A 12691-nucleotide genomic window follows, 5' to 3' on the forward strand; every position below is an offset into this window, starting at 1 on the left:
TTCTTTCCATGCAACACATTCATGATGGGATGGGACTGATCAAAAGTGTGACTGTGGCAAGGCTTTTCACACTTCTCCTTCTGAGTCGACTTTGGTAATTCTTGTATATGTAAACTGGTCTTTCTTAAGACTGATACCCTAACTTTGAAGAAATAATCTCACACTTGCCCCTGACTCAGATGACATCTCATCACTAATCTGGTTTTTGACTTTCCTTCAGGTTGTCCATATATGCCTGAGGAGGAATAAGGGTTGTGAGGTGGAAATGTTTTCCAGAAAACATTATTTTCTGAGACTCTTCATTTATGAATCAGGATGGTTATGAGAATGACATGAATACCAAGGCCCTCTGTAGTGTAATCATATAATTAAATTATAATTAAGTTAGAATGGAAAAAAGACAATAGAGGCAGTAGACAATAACACCTAGGAGTTACAAATGGAGACTCTGAAAACATATTCATATTAGATAATAGTGTAATATTACTATAAATTTCTTGAGTGAGATAACAGTATAATGTTACACAGGAGAATGTCCTGTTCTTAAAAGGTATATGTTTACATATTTAGGATGAGTTGCAAGTTTTAATGAAAATTTCTGCAACTTACTTTCAAACAGTTCAGCAAAATATAGATTGTAGAAGCAAGAAAGCAAATATGGAAAAATGTTACCAACTGTGAATCTAGGTGTGTTCATTATACTATTCCTTCCACATTCCTGTGATCTGGAAATTTTAAAACAAAAAATTGGGGCCTTGAAGCCAGACAGCCTAGGTATAAGTCCTGCCTGGCCTGCCAATTGGGCAACCTCCTGAACTTTATCTTAGCCTCCTGAACTCTAAATAAGACTATAATACTGTAATAATAAAGGTGTCTACCTCCTACCACTGTTAGAGTATAACGTGAGCCAGTATGGGTAGAATTTACAACAGTACTTGATACAAAGAGATCAACTGCCCATTATTAATAACGCTGTCAGCTGGCTTCTCTCCATGTTCTGCTTTATTTTTCTCCTTTACATGTATCAGCACTGAGACTTTGTTACATAAGCACTGGCTTGTTTTTCATCTTCTCCATAACAATATAAGCTCCAAAAGGGTAGAGATCTTGTCTCTCTGATGACTGTAATAGCCCCAGAATCTGTAACAATGTCTGTCTAAAAAGCTCTCAAAAGATATTTTCTGGCTGTATGAATAAAGCCACAAGTGAATCTCATCTGTGACATATCTGCTCCTATAAATCAGAAAAAAAATCCATATAGATAGATAATTTATATATAATACTATTTTTGTATTAAATGTCATTGTAAAAGAAATATATTCCTTATAACAATTAACTGGTTCCAAGATATCATCACATCATACTTTAAACTGTGGAAAACACTTAAAATTACAACTTCAGGAAATGGAGCAAATAACACTATTCAGAACTATACATCCCAGGGGGACAGAGAAAAGATGGCAGAGTAGGAGGACATGGAATTCTCATCTCCTCACAGCTAGATCACCTACACCTAAGGAGATGGGAGGAATCCTCATGTGATCAGATAGGACGTGGGAAGGAAGGAGGGAGGGGAAAAAAAGTGGAGACAGGACGGGACTGCTGCCCCTAAGAGGGGGTTGGGGGAGGGGAGAGGTTCCCACGCTCAGAGGGGCCCACTCACCTTCAGGGGATTGGGGGATTGGAGGGGAATGTGGCCAGCATCTCCCCCATCTGCTGGGTCCAGCCAAACTACTGGGGTCCTGGGCCTGAACCTCCACCCCCCAGAAACCCTCCAGCTGAGCGGGTCCTGGGCTTGAGTCCACCCCCCAACAGCAATGCCTCTTATGGCCATGTGGGTCCTCAGGCCTGAGCTGCCTTCTCCCCACCCCAGGGCCTCTTCCTGTGGCATGGGTCCTAGGCCAGAGCCCCTCCTGGGGGCCTCTTCTGGCCTCCTGGGTCCCTAGGCCTGATGCTCCCCCCCAAGGCCTCATCCAGCTACATGGGTCCCCAGACGTGAACTGTCCATCCCCACTCCCCCACCCCAGTAAGGCCTTCTCCAGCTGCGCAGTTCCTGGGCCTAAGCCCTGTCTCCACCAAAGCCTCCTCTGGCTGCGAAGGTCCTGGCAGCCTGAGCACCAACTCTGACAGGGCCTCCTCTGGCCACGTGGGTCCAGGAGGGCTGAGTACCACCCCCTCCTCCAGCTGTGCCAGCCCCTGCAGGCATACCTGTGGAGGCCCGACCCCCGGCTGGCCTGTGTGGGCATGTGTGCTTTGGGCCAGCTCCAGGAACAGATGCTGGTGAGAGAAGCACATGCAGAGGCAGGGCTGACACAGTGGGTCCAGAGACCTACCTGGAGGTCTTGTGGACCTACTGGAGAGGCAGGGGTAGGCTGCAGCTCACCATGGGGCAAGGAAACTGATAGAGGAGGCACCAGGGAACTTTTTATTTTATTATTATTATCATTATTATTATTATATTATTAGTAATATTATTATTCTTGCTTTTGTGGTTCTGTTTTGTTGCTTCTTTTTTTAAAATTAGTTATTTGTTGTTTATTGACTGTGTTCGGTCTTTGTTGCTGCATATGGGCTTTCTCTAGTTGTAGAGAGTGGGGCCTACTCTTACTCGCAGTGCATGGGCTTCTCATTGTGGTGGCTTCTCTCGTTGCAGAGCACAGGCTCTAGGTATGCAGGCTTCAGTAGTTGTGGCACAAGGGCTCAGCAGTTGTGGCTTGCGGGCTCTAGAGTGCAGGCTCAGTAGCTGTGGCACACAGGCTTAGTTGCCCTGCAGTACGTGAGATCTTCTTGGACCAGGGCTTGAACCCATGTCCCCTGCATTGGCAGGTGGATTCTTAACCACTATGCCACCAGGGAAGTCCCTGTTGTTTCGTTTTTATTGTTATTTTTTCTAATATATTATTTATTCTTTAAATTTTATCTTATTTTTTAATCTTTGTTATTTTTCTGCCATTTTCTGTTTGTTGCTTTTATGATTTGTTTGTTTTTCCTCTGCTGCACCACGTGGCTTGCAGAGTCTCAGATCCCAAGCCAGGGGTTGGGCCTGAGCTCCTGTTGTGGGCGTACTGAGTCCAAGCCGCTAAACTAAGAGAGAACTTCAGGTACCAGGCAATACTAATGAGTGTGAGGTCCCCTGGAGGTCCTCATCTCAGCACCAAGATACAGCTCCACCCAACTGTCTGCAAAATACAGTGTTGCATGCCTCAGAACAAACAACCAGCAAGACAAGAATACAGCCCACCCATCAATAAAAATGAGATGACAAAAAAATATGCTACAGATGAGGGAGCAAGGTAAAAACCTACAAGACCAAATAAATGAAGAGGAAGCAGGCAACCTACCTAAAAAAAATCCAGAGTAATGATAGAAAAGATGATCCAAAATATCAGAAATAGAATGGAAGCACAGATTGAGAAAATACAAGAAATGTTTAACAAGAAACTAGAAGAACTAAGGAACAAACAGTGATGAACAACACAATAACTGAAATGAAAAATACACTAGAGGAAATCAATAGCAGAATAACTGAGGCAGAAGAATGAATAAGTGAGCTGGAAGATAAAATGGTGGAAATACCTGTCAAGGAGCAGAGCAAAGAAAAAAGAATGAAAGAAATGAGATAGTCTCAGAGACCTCTGGGACAACATTAACTGCACCAACATTCGAATTACAGGGGTTCTGGAAGAAGAAGAGAAAGGATCTGAGAAAATATTTGAAGAGAATCTAGTTGAAAACTTCCCTAACATGGGAAAGGAAATAGCCACCCAAGTCCAGGAAGCACAGAGAGTCCCATACAGGATAAACCCAAGGAGAAATGCACCAAGACACATATTAATCACACTAACAAAAATTAAATTCAAATAAAAAATATTAAAAGCAGCAAGAGAAAAGCAAAAAATAACATACAAGGGAATGCCCATAGGGTTATCAGCTACTTTTTCAGCAGAAATTCTGCAGGCCAGAAGGGAGTGGCAGGATATATTTAAAGTAATGAAAGGGAAAAACTCACAAGCAAGATTACCCAGCAAGAATCTCATTCAGATTTGATGGAGAAATCAAAAGCTTTACAGACAAACAAAAGCTAATAGAATTCAGCACCACCAAACCAGCTTTACAATAAATGCTATAGGAACTTCTCTAGGTGGGAAACACAAGAGAAGAAGAAAAAGACATACAAAAATGAACCCAAAACAAGAAAATGGTAACAGGAACATGAATATTGACAATTACCTTAAATGTAAATGGATTAAATGCTCCAACTAAAAGACACAGACTGGCTGAATGGATACAAAAGCAAGACCTGTATATATGCTGTCTGCAAGAGACCCACTTCAGACCTAGAGACACATACAGACTGAAAGTGAAGGGATGCAAAAAGATATTCCATGGAAATGGAAATCAAAAGAAAGCTGGAGTAGCAATACTCCTATCAGATAAACTAGACTTTAAAATAAAGATTGTTACAAGAGACAAGGAAGGACACTACATAATGATCAAAGGATCACTCCAGGAAGACAACATAACAATTGTAAATATCTATGCACCCAACATAGGAGCACCTCAAAATAGAAGAGAAATGGCAACAGCCATAAAAGGGGAAATTGATAGTAACACAATAATAGTGGGGGACTTCAACACCTCACACAAATGGACAGATCATCCAAACAAAAAGTAAATAAGGACATACAAGCTTTAAATGACACAATAGACCAGATAAACAATGGATATTTACAGAGCATTCCTTCTGAAAGCAACAGAATACACTCTTTTCTCAAGTGCACATGGAATATTCTCCAGGATAGATCACACCTTAGGTTACAAATCAAGACTAAGTAAATTTAAGAAAATTGAAATCGTGTCAAGCATATTTTCTGACCACAATGTTATGAGACTAGAAATAAATTACAGGAAAAAAAACTGTAAAAAACTAAAACACACGGAGGTCAACAATATGCTACTAAATAACCAAGAGACTACTGAAGAAATCAAAGAGGAAGTCAAAAAATACACAGAAAGATATGACAATGAAAACACAACAACCTAAAATGTATGGGATGCAGCAAAGGCAGTCCTAAGAGGGAAGTTTATAGCAATTCAATCCTACCTCAAGAAACAAGAAAAATCCCAAATAAACAATCTCACTTCACACCTAAAGAAACTAGAGAAAGAAGGAAAAACAAACCCCAAAGTTAGTAGAAGAAAAGACTTCATAAAAATCCAAGCAGAAATAAATGAAATACAATCAAAGAAAACAACAGCAAAAATCAATGAAAGTAAACGTTGGTTCTTGAGAAAATAAACAGAACTGATAAACCTTTAGCCAGACTCATCAAGAAAAAAGGGAGAGGACTTAAATCAATAAAATTAGAAATGAAAAAGAAGTTACAATGGAAACCACAGAAATACAAAGGAGCATAAGAAACTACTTAATGCAAACGTATGCCGATAAAATGGACAACCTGGAAGAAATGGACAAATTCTTTTTTTTTTTTTTTTTTTTTATTATTATTTTATTTTATTTTTTTTTGGGGGTACACCAGGTTCAATCAACTGTTTTTATACACATATCCCCATATTCCCTCCCTTCCTTGACGCCCCCCCCTCGAGTCCCCCCCACCCTCCCTGCCCCAGTCCTCTAAGGCATCTTCCATCCTCGAGTTGGACTCCCTTTGTTATACAACAACTTCCCACTGACTATTTTACAGTTGGTAGTATATATATGTCTGTACTACTCTCCCGCTTCTTCTCAGTTTCCCCTTCACCCCCCGCCCCCTCCCATACCTCGAGTTCTCCAGTCCATTCCCTGTATCTGCTTCCCTGTTCTTGTCACTGAATTCATCAGTACCATTTTTAGATTCCGTATATGTGAGTTAGCATACAATATTTGTCTTTCTCTTTCTGACTTACTTCACTCTGTATGACAGATTGTAGTTCTATCCACCTCATTACATATAGCTCCATCTCATCCCTTTTTATAGCTGAGTAATATTCCATTGTATATATATGCCACATCTGGAAATGGACAAATTCTTAGAAAGGTTCAACCTTCCAAGACTGAACCAGGGAGAAATAGAAACTATGAACAGAACAGTCACAAGTAATGAAATTGAAACTGCAATGAAAAATCTTTCAACAAACAAACATTCAGGACCAAATGGCTTCAGAGGTGAATTCTCTCAAACACCTAGAGAAGAGCTAACATCCATCCTTCTCAAACTTTTCCGAAAAAAATTGCAGAGGAAGGACTATTCCCAAGCTCATTTTACAAGGCCACCATTACCCTGATACCAAAACCAGACAAAGATATCACAAATAAAGAAAATTATAGACCAATATCACTAATGCACATAGGTGCAAAAATCCTCAACAAAATACTAGCAAACAGAATCCAACAACACATTAAAAGGATCATACACCATGATCAAGTGGGATTTATCTCAGGGATGCAGGGATTCTTCAATATACACAAATAAACCAACATGATATATCATATTAACAAACTGAAGAATAAAAACCATATGATCATCTCAATAGTAGCAGAAAAAGCTTTTGACAAAATTCAACACTGATTTATGATAAAAACTCTCTAGAAAGTGGGCACAGAGGAAACCTACCTCAACATAATAAAGGCCATATACAACAAACCCACAGCAAACTTTATTCTGAATGGTGAAAAATGGAAAGCATTTCTTCTAAGATCAGGAACAAGACATGGATGCCCACTCTCACCACTGTTATTCAACATAGTTTTGGAAGGTTAGCCACAAGAATCAGAGAAGAAACAAAAATGAAAGCAATACACATTGGAAAAGAAGACAAAAAATTGTCGCTGTTTGCATATGACATGACACTACACATAGATAACCCTCAAGATGCCACCAGAAACTACTAGAGGTAATCAATGAATCTGGTAAATTTGCAGGATACAAAATTAATGCACAGAAATCTCTTGCATTCCTATACACTAACAATGAAAGATCAGAAAGAGATTAAGGAAACAATCCCATTTACCATTACAACAAAAAAATAAAATACCTAGGAATAAACCTACCTAAAGAGACAAAAGACCTGTACTCAGAAAATTATAAGACACTGATGAAAGCAACCAAAGATGCCACAAACAGATGGAGAGATACACCATGCTCTTGGATTCGAAGAATCCATAATGTGAAAATGACTATACTACCCAAAGCAACCTACAGATTCAATGCAATCTCTATCAAGTTACCAATGGAATTTTCCACAGAATGAAAACAAAAAATTGTATGATTTGTATGGAAACACAAAGGACCCCAAACAGCCAAAGCAATCTTGAGAAAGAAAAACGGAGCTGGAGGAACCAGGCTCCTTGACTTCAGACTATACCACAAAACTACAATAATCAAGACAGTATGTTAGTGGCACAAAAACAGAAGTATAGATCAATGGAACAGGAAAGAAAGCTCAGAGATAAACCCACGGACCTATGGTCACCTAATTTATGACAAAGGAAATAAGAATATACAATGGAGGGACTTCTCCGGTGGCACAGTGGATAAGACTGTGCTCCCAATGCAGGGAGGCCTGGGTTTGACCCTTGGTCAGGGAACTACTTCCCACATGCATGCTGCAAATAAGAGTTTGCATGCTGCAACTAGCAGCCCTGGAGCCACAACTACGGAGCCTGCTTGCCACAACTAAGACCCAGCGCAACCAAATAAATGAATAAATATTAAAAAAGAATATACAAAAAATATATATATATACAATGGAGAAAAGATAGTCTCTTCAATAAATGGTGCTGGGAAAACTGGAAAGTTACCCAGTAAAAGAATGAAATTAGAACACTCTCTAACACCATAGACAAAAATAAACTCAAAATGGATTAAAGACCTAAATATAAGGCCAGGCTCTATAAAGCTCTTAGAGGAAAACATAGGTAGAACACTCTAACATGAATTGCAGCAAGATCTTTTTTGATCCACCTCCTAGAGTAATGAAAATAAAAACAAAAATAAACAAATGGCACCTAATGAAACTTTGCACAGCAAAGGAAACCATAAGCAAGAGGAAAAGACAACCTTCAGAGTGGTAGAATATATTTGCAAATGAAGTAACTGACAAGGGATTAAAGTATACAAACAGCTCATATAGCTCAATATCAAAAAAATAACCCAATCCACAAATGGGCAGAAGCCCTAAACAGACATTTCTCCAAAGAAGACACAGATGGCCAATAGGCACATGAAAAGATGCTGAATGTTGCTAATTATTAGAGAAATGCAAGTCAAAACTACAATGAGGTACCACCTCACACCAGTCAAAATGGCCATCATTGAAAAACCTACAAACAATAAATGCTGGAGACAGTGTGGAGAAAAGGGGACCCTCCTACACTGGTTGGTGGGAATGTAAATTGGTACAGCTACTATGGAGAACAGTATGGAGGTTTCTTAAAAAACTAAAAATAGAGCTACCATATGACCCAGCAATCCCACTCTAGGCATAGACCTAGAGAAAACCCTAATTCAAGAAGACATATGTATGCCAATGTTCACTGCAGCACTATCTATAGTAGCGAAGACATGGAAGCAACCTAAAAGTCCATCAACAGAGGGACAGATAAAGAAGATGTGGTAAATATATACAATGAAATATTATTCAGCCATAAAAAAAAGAAAACAATTGTGCCATTTGAAGAGACTTGGATGGACCTAGAGACTGTCATACAGAGTGAAATCAGAAAAACAAATAAATTAACACATATGTGTGGAATCTAGAAAAATGGTATAGAGGAACCTATTTGCAGGGCAGGAATAGAGACATAGACATGGCGAATGGATGTATGGACATGGCAGGGGGTGGGATGGGATAAATTGGGAGATTGGGATTGACAGTGCACTGCCATGTGTAAAACAGATATCTAGTGGGAATCTGCTGTATAGTGTAGGGAGCTCAGCTCAGTGCCCTGTGGTGACCAAGATGGGTTGGATGGGGGTGGGGAGGGAGGACCAAGAGGGAGGAGTATATGTATACATAAAGCTGATTCACTTCATTGCACAGCAGAAACTAATACAACATTGTAAAGCAACTGTACCACAATTTAAAAAATCTATACACCCCAGTATAGAATACTTCAGATCATTTTTGAGCTTAGGAAAATAATATACTACAACAAAACTGAAAATCATAAACTGAACTTATAAGACACCCCATTTCTATCACAGATATTTTCAAAGTAACCTACTGTGTGTACTGTATCTACCAACCAGGTGTCAGCACCCCCTACAGAAGTTCCACATAGATGTCAGATGGTTTCCACATTTTGTGGAACCTTCTTACTTTTCAGAATGAAATGCTGCTGTGGGCTGGAAAGAGACAATAGAATGCAATCAACAGATGGGGAAGAACTTTTTCTAGAACAGAACCAGCAAAAAATGAAGTAAAGGGAGAGCCCATTCACCAAAATACACGACCCAGGGAGATGGAAATGAGACCTGTCACCAAAGCAAGGACTGAGTCACGTGGTCCCTGATGCACAGGCTGCTGATGCCCAGATTTCTGTATCCTGGTTTCCTGTATGAGGAGACATACTTGTGTCCTAACAGAGATAATATCAACATTGAACATAACTGCAGGATTTCTTCACACTTTTCACAAGATTTACCACACTCTTAATTGTTTATCCCTGTATCGAAGCTGTTTTATTTTTATTTTTGTTTTTTGTTTCTTTTTCATTGCAGTGGCTTCTCTTGTGGAGCACAGGCTCTAGGTGTGTGGCCTTCAGTAGTTGTGGCACACAGGCTCAATAGTTGTGGCTCATGGGCTCTAGAGCATGGGCTCAGTGGTTGTAGCGCACAGGCTTCGTTGCTCTGCAGCATGTGGTATCTTCCTGGAGCGGGGAACAAACCCGTGTCCCCTGCATTGGCAGACAGATTCTTAACCACTGCGCCACCTAGGAAGTCCAGTAGTCAGTCTTTTTTTTTTTTTTTTAAATTTTATTTATTTATTTATTATTTTTTTGGGGGTACACCAAGTTCAATCAACTGTTTTTATACACATATCCCCGTATTCCCTCCCTTCCTTGACTCCCCGCCCCCCGTAACTGAAGCAACACAGTGCTGATTCATTTCCAAAGTTTTATTTACTGTGATCCTTTAACCTTTGAATGACAAAGTGCTTCATCTTCAGTTATCTTCATCCTTTCAGTTAGTTCACCTTCAGTAGCTCATGCTATATTTGTAGAGCTGCCTTTGCTTTTTAGGTGCCTCAATCGGCATTAATTTCTGATGAACTTTCTTCAGTTTACAGTCAGCTGGCTATTTTTCAGTATACCTTGAAAAATAACCAAAATGAGACGGGCAGCCTCCATAAGACTGTCTCCCTTCTGAATGTCCATCTCAGCCAAGAGAGGAGGAGGAGACAGAAAAGCATTTTCCTTTTAATTCAAATTCTTAAAGAGGAAAACACAGTGGTGCCCCCTTACTCACTCTTAGGCCAAGTCTATGAGTTTGGGATCATAATATCAGTTTGGCATCATTTATAAACCAGTGACTGGGGTTGGTTTCATCCCTTATTCTGTTTCTCTAGGAACTATTTCTTCACGGCATGTGTATGTTTTCCAATGAAAGATGTGGTAGTTATTCTAAAAATTAAAATACTAAATCTTTCACTGAAAAACACACAAAGGTCATAAACAATTCCTAGAGAAACACAATGATGGGATGATTTTTCACTGAGATATTACTAAAGTAACAGGGTCAATTCTGGAAGGAATACATAGAAACCACACACTTCATGTTGTGAAATAAACACGTTTCTTTCTTTTTATAGAAAGTTCCAAGTGTCATTTAAGTAAAGGTGGATCTTAGTATTGTGCACCACTTCTACCATCTCATCTTTCTTCGAATTGAGAGGCTATTAAATTTTACTTTAATCTTGGTCATCACAGAGCACCGAGCTGGCTCCCTGTGCTCTGCAGCAGCTTCCCACTAGCCATCTATTTCACACTTGGTAGTGCACACAAGTCAACGCTACTCTCTCACTTCATCCCAGCTTCCCTTTCCCCCTCTGTGTCCTCAAGTCCTTTCCCTAAGTCTGCATCTCTATTCCTGCCCTGCCACTAGGTTCATCAGTTCCATTTTTCTAGATTCTATACATATGTGAGTTAGCATACGGTATTTCTTTTTCTCTTTCTGGCTTACTTCACTCTGTATGACAGACGCTAGGTCCATCCACCTCACTACAAATAACTCAGTTTCGTTCCTTTATATGGCTAATATTCCATTGTATATATGTGCCACATCTTCTTTATCCTTTCATCTGTCATTGGAAATTTAGGTTGCTTCCATGTCCTGGCTATTGTAAATAATGCTGCAATGAACACTGGTACATGTTTCTTTGTGAATTATGGTTTTCTCAGGGTACATGCCCAGTAGTGAGAGTGCTGGGTCATCTGATAGCTCTATTTTTAGTTTTATAAAGGAACCTCCATACTGTTCTCCATAGTGGCTGTACCAATTTACATTCCCACCAACGGTGTAGGAAGGTTCCCTCTTCTCCACACCCTCTCCAGTATTTATTGTTTCTAGATTTTTGATGATGGCTATTCTGACTGGTGTGAAGTGATACCTCATTGTAGTTTTGATTTGCATTTCTCTAATGATTAGTGGTGTTGAGTATCTTTTCACTTGCCTATTGGCCATCTGTATGTCTTCCTTGGAGAAATGTCTATTTAGGTCTTCCACCCATTTTTGGATTGGATTGTTGTTTTTTTGATAGTGAGCTACATGAGTTACTTGTGCATCCTGGAGATTAATCCTTTGTCAATTGCTTCATTGGCAAATATTTTCTCCCATTCTGAGGGTTGTCTTTTTGTCATGTTTATGGTTTCCTTTGCTGTACAAAAGCTTTTGTTTCATTAGGTCCCATTTGTTTATTTTTGTTTTTATTTCCATTATTCTGGGAGGTGGGTCAAAAAGGATCTTGCTATGGTTCATGTCATAGAGGTTTCAGTGTGTGACAATTTCACCATTTAATTTATCCTATGAGTTTAAGAGCAGTGGATCATCCTATCTTTCTTTATATTTGATGGTTAACTGTTCTCTCCACCTCTTTTCTTCTAGAGTTTCACTACAGAAAGACTCACAAATTTAAATGAAATCAGAGGTCCACTGCTTTTTCAAGTAAAAATAGGTGAAACAATCAATCCAATTTAGGAAAATAAAATCCCCACAGTTGCTGGAAAGCAGGGTGGGTGTGTAAAGACTCAGTGCCAACATGCCTTCAGAAACCAGAATTACTGGCAGGAAATTGTTGGGCCTCCAAATTTGCTTGTTCACAGTCAAAGCTCATCTATATATTAAAGATTGCAGAGGTATCCTGGAAGGGTGACAGTAGATGACAAAATGCATCAATTCAAAACAGCAACAATGTGAGCAATTGGTCATCGGATTTGTGCAAAAAAAAAAAAATTAAATGAAATAAACCACACTTTGAAATGAAGAGATTAATCAAACATTGAGTACCTATTTATTAACTGCTTACTTTTTAAAAGACTGAGCTAGGTGATATGAGGAATGAAAAGTCTGTCTATTATTTAGAGGTCTAGATACAGTTTCTGCCAACATTAACTTAGAATCAATTTTCAGAACTAGGGAAAATACACAATAATTAGTATTAAAATATACAAACCAGCAGTACCTTAACAGTC

General features: G+C 39.4%; 1 protein-coding gene across 1 annotated transcript in view; it reads right to left on the reverse strand.

The window, feature by feature from the left end:
- Positions 1-12691, reverse strand: part of LOC130835549 (ATP-binding cassette sub-family C member 4-like) — a 194155-nt gene that overhangs the window by 26606 nt on the left and 154858 nt on the right. The gene's annotated exons all lie outside the window — the stretch shown is intronic.

The sequence above is a fragment of the Hippopotamus amphibius genome, chromosome 14, assembly GCF_030028045.1.
Source record: "Hippopotamus amphibius kiboko isolate mHipAmp2 chromosome 14, mHipAmp2.hap2, whole genome shotgun sequence".
Taxonomy (NCBI): domain Eukaryota; kingdom Metazoa; phylum Chordata; class Mammalia; order Artiodactyla; family Hippopotamidae; genus Hippopotamus; species Hippopotamus amphibius.